The sequence below is a fragment of the Palaemon carinicauda genome, chromosome 1, assembly GCF_036898095.1.
Source record: "Palaemon carinicauda isolate YSFRI2023 chromosome 1, ASM3689809v2, whole genome shotgun sequence".
In the NCBI taxonomy this organism is placed as follows: domain Eukaryota; kingdom Metazoa; phylum Arthropoda; class Malacostraca; order Decapoda; family Palaemonidae; genus Palaemon; species Palaemon carinicauda.
Genome location: NC_090725.1, coordinates 25,251,014 through 25,256,013, shown reverse-complemented (window position 1 = coordinate 25,256,013; position 5,000 = coordinate 25,251,014).

Below are 5,000 nucleotides of genomic sequence, written 5' to 3'. Positions count from 1 at the left end.
TTTGTTGCCTTCTCGTTATTGTTGATATGTTAATCCAGATATTCTATTAGAGCCTCTTAGTGTCTGGAAAGCAGACGAGAGCATGCTCCAAATGGACTGGAAATTGTTTACGTAAAAGTGAGAACAAACATTGACATATTACAGTCCTCGTCTGGATAAATAAAAGATTAAAAAATAACGGACACAAACGTCAAAGAATAAAATGAGCAATTGACTTTATTTTAGAAATCTTGGTAAGAGCTGAATTAAACGATTGTACATCCATTAACGTTTATAGCGTACATATAAACGTCAATGGATCAAAGGATGGTTAGTTTGAAGCATGATTAAACGAAGGATTACTATCTGTGTCAAGGCATAGTAGAAGCAAAGCATTTGATAATCTAAAATATTAAGGTATTCAACTTTCCAAAGACTTTAGATTTTTTAGTTATATTTAAAAATATAATTCCCATTCAAGGTTCATAACAGGGAAACAGATAATACTTGATAATTGATTATATTTATGAATACTGGGACACAATTTAAAACTAATGGGTAAAAATACTCTTCAGCTTTAAAAAGGAAATTAAATTTTCGTTTACGAAGAAAAATATTGTTGGTAATGAGAGATTTGACAGCGAGATTATACAGATATTAATCTTAAATGACATTTGTTTGACTGAAGGATTTTTTAATTTATGCCTCTACCATGAGAGAAAATTTAAATTTTTATGAAGTTAATGGAAGAATGATCGTTAATATAATATAATATAATATAATATAATATAATATAATATAATATAATATAATAAAATTCAATGTAATATATTATATTACAACATATTATGATATATAATATGAAATGTATATAATATTATATAATATGATACAATATGATATAATTTAATATACCATATCATAATAAACAAATAAAATCTGCGTATTTGGTAGTTATAAAACTTGGCAATAAAAATGATTTAATAGTAATGGAAAATAGGTTATTTCAGGATAGATGCTAACCTAAATCATTTTCTTCCTAAATAAAGGAACTGAAATTTCTATATCACAGTAGGCAGTATTTCTTGATTTAAGAGTGGAGGAACGCCTATTTCTTTACACGTGAAGCAAAAGTTTTGCATTTGATGTCAAACAAGTTACTGCAAACCTCTTAAATAAAAATGAAAATTTTAGTAAAAATTTCACTATTTTGATGTCTATTATTTTTCTTATATTTATTCCTTACTCATAAAAAAAAGGATTTTATCATATTTCCAAACATAAGTAATCCGCCATAAGATGAGTGTAAATTCTTTATACGTTTACTTATTCCTGATGGATATCCGAATAAATTAAATATAAATATTAAAATTATAATATTCAATATATCCTGTAAGACCCTTCCCCACAAGGGACCTTATCCGAATTTCTTCCCTAAACCGTGTGTATCCAATATTGACACTTGACAAACCCAGAGCTGCTAACTCAATTAACATTGGGACGAAAATTTTTTGAAATTTTCATTCTCTTTACTCTTATTATTATCATCATTATTACTAGCCAAGCTACAACCCTAGTTGGAAAAGCATCATGCTTCAAGCCCAATTGCCCAAATAGGGAAAATAGCCCAATGAGACAAGGAAATAAGGAAATAAATAAATAACAAGAGAAGTTAGTGAACAATTAAAATAAAATATCTTGAGAATAGCAACAACATTAAAATGAATCTTTCACATATATACTATAAAAAAGAAGAAAAAAAAAGAAAACATCAGGAAGAGAAATAAGATACAATAGTTTGCCAGAGTGTACCCGCAATCGAGAGAACTTTAACCAAAGACAGTGGAAGGCCATATTACAGAAGCTGTGGCACTACCCAAGACTAGAGAACAAAGGTTTGATTTTGGAGTGTCCTTCTCCTGGAAGAGCTGTTTACCACAGCTAAAGAATCTCGGTTCATAGTCTATTCACTTTCATGTTTTGAATCAAATAATATTCTCCTTTTACAGTTTAAAATAACCTACAGATATTGGGATTTCTTGGTGTTATATGCGTTTAATCAATTCTAATTTATATTTTACCACAAGGGAAACTCAAGAAACTGTGAATATTTTTTTTTTAACATCAACTATGTAATTACATATATTAATGTAAGGAGATGATACACACTCGAATTCTTAAGCCCAAAATCTTGTGAATGGTGGGGTTAAGGTGGCTATGTATTTCGGGGGAAGATTGACAATATTGATGATTAATAGGTACGATAGGAGAGAGAAGGAGATTTAGTGGGTACTTACTATTCCGAAAGCAGTCTGTTCTACCATGTAGAAAAAAGTACTAAAAATGCTTGAACTTGATCGCTCTACCAAAGGGAAAATGGAGTCTCCGTGGATGGACTGAAAAGTCTCTGAGACATCCAGAATCCTTGTAACACACACACACACACTCTCTCTCTCTCTCTCTCTCTCTCTCTCTCTCTCTCTCTCTCTCTCTCTCTCTCTCTCTCTCTCTCCTTTTAATACTCCCCGCCTCCATGCCAATAAAATTAATCAATATATATAAAAGATCCCACATGTAGTAGGTGAGGGTTAATGTGGCATTTTTATGCGATCAGTTTCCAGATGTAAATCCCACTGGGTAGAATTGGAATCAGGAAGATTTAATACGCGTGTTTATCTTTTATATTGTTATAGTTGAATTAGAATTCTCCTTTGAATAATCTGATATCATGGTATAATAGTGTATAGGGCAGAAGTCGTCTATCACGAAAAATATAGATCACAAACTCCAAAGTCAATTCCACGATAAATCATGGTTTAAAAACATTATTTTCTATTTTAATACATTTCCTTTCATTTAGCAACAATATGTTCTACACGTGTAACCTTTATAATCTTTTGCCGGTTATAATATGAAAAGATAATTTCTTATACAATATGAGCTTTTACATATAGATCAAACAAACTATTTTTCAGTGTTGATGGGAATTTCATTCCAGAAAATACACGTTCCGTTATAAAGGCATAATTAAGGTAGATAACATTAAATATCCAGATAAATATTTACTTAAAAATCTGGTTTATGTAGAGTAACAAAAAACATAAGGTGATTAAAAACTTTAATTTCTAATTTCAAATAAAATAGTAAAGCACGTGCAGCAAGCAAAATGATGTGTTCCCTATCCACTATTTAGTCTACATTACAGCTGTCATCAGACTCATTCAAAAACCTGCTGGTGGTATAAGCTAATTTGAACTATTATCACTCCATTATTATACGTTCTATTTTTTAGGCCAATGTTAACAAATGTTGACAAAAATTGTTGAATAAACACATGCAATTATCACCCTTACGTGATCCCTTCGTGGCCTATAAACATTATCTGTGTAATTGAGGGCGTTTGTTTATATCTTCAGGTAGCTTAGGACAGCAGTGAATGTCTTGAGCCATTTTTTTTTTCTTTTTTTTTTTTACTGCAGCCAGAGGCAGTCCTGTGTGAATGCTGGATTTATCCTTTATTATTACTTCGACCAGCTTTGGAAAATTTTAACTACTTTAACGATCGCACTTTCCCCTTTGTCATTGATCTGATATCCAAGTGAGAACAGTTATTTTTCCTTATGTTGTGGAATTAACGAACTAGAACGGACATGATTACGAATTTTGGAAAGCCTTGTCCTGACAGATGGACACGATTGATAACGACCCTTGCTCTCATAGTGATTATTGATTAGAATTATTTTCGAAGGGATGGTGATGTTCATGGCCATGACGAGGACCGGATACTGATTATAGATTTGATTGCTCTATGATTTAGACTGCACTGCAGTGTCCTCATTGGCCCAAGAGCCCTGTGAACTGTTGTTTGGAAGTTTCAGTCTAGAGTGTGGCGACGTGGTGCCAGTGTTAACATATACCCAATATACATATATTTTTCTATATTTTCTTTTGATAGTTGTGGGTACTTATATGTATTGATGTTAAGTTGGGTTGCGGTTTATTTTTTCTCTCGAATGTATTAGGATTAAGAAATATAGTTGTAAGGGTATGATTTATTTTACTGTTCCTTCTGTTCAATAGTCTACTTGACGTGAAGTAAGTGTAAAGTTTGTGTTGTGGCACAATTTGTCTGTTAGAGTGATTCAAGGGTGTGGGGTTGGTTGTTGCAATATCCGCGCCACATCTGTACCATGGTCTTTCACTGTCTTGGGGGTAGAGTTCTCTCGCTTGAGGGTACACTCAGGCACACGATTTTATCTTATTTCTCTTCCTCTAGTTTTTATAAGTTTTATAGTTTATATGTGAAATATTTATTTTAATTTTGTTACTGTTCTTAAAATATTTTCATTAATTATTTTTCTTGTAGTTTCTTTATTTCCTTTCCTCACTGGGCTATTTTCCCGGTTGAAGCCCTCTGGTTTATAGCATTTTGCTTTTCCTACTAGTGTTGGGAGCTTAGCAAGTAATGATAATAATAATAATAATAATAATAATAATAATAATAATAATAATAATAATAATGATGATAATAATAATAATATCAAAACTACTACTACTACTAATAATAATAATAATAATAATAATAATAATAATAATAATAATAATAATAATAATAATAATAAGTAAAGACAACATTCCATAAGAAAGAAATTTACGCCATTGCAGTAAAGGACATTCGAAAGACACTGATCTTTGGAAGCCAAAAATATCCCTTATTTTTTTTGTGCTTTTTTATTTCTTTGTGTAAAAATTACCTAAAAGTAGAATATTTATTGAAAGAGATTGTATTAATAATAATAATAATAATAATAATAATAATAATAATAATAATAATAATAATAATAATAATAATAATAATAATAATAATAATAATATAATTTCATTACACGAATGGATTATACATTATATATCCCATCTCCATAAAATGAAAGATATTAAGTTGGTATTTTCATATGCCTTTTTACTAGAAAATGAACTAAAGGATCCGAAAATTACGCTTCTATTCATCATGACTATTTGTG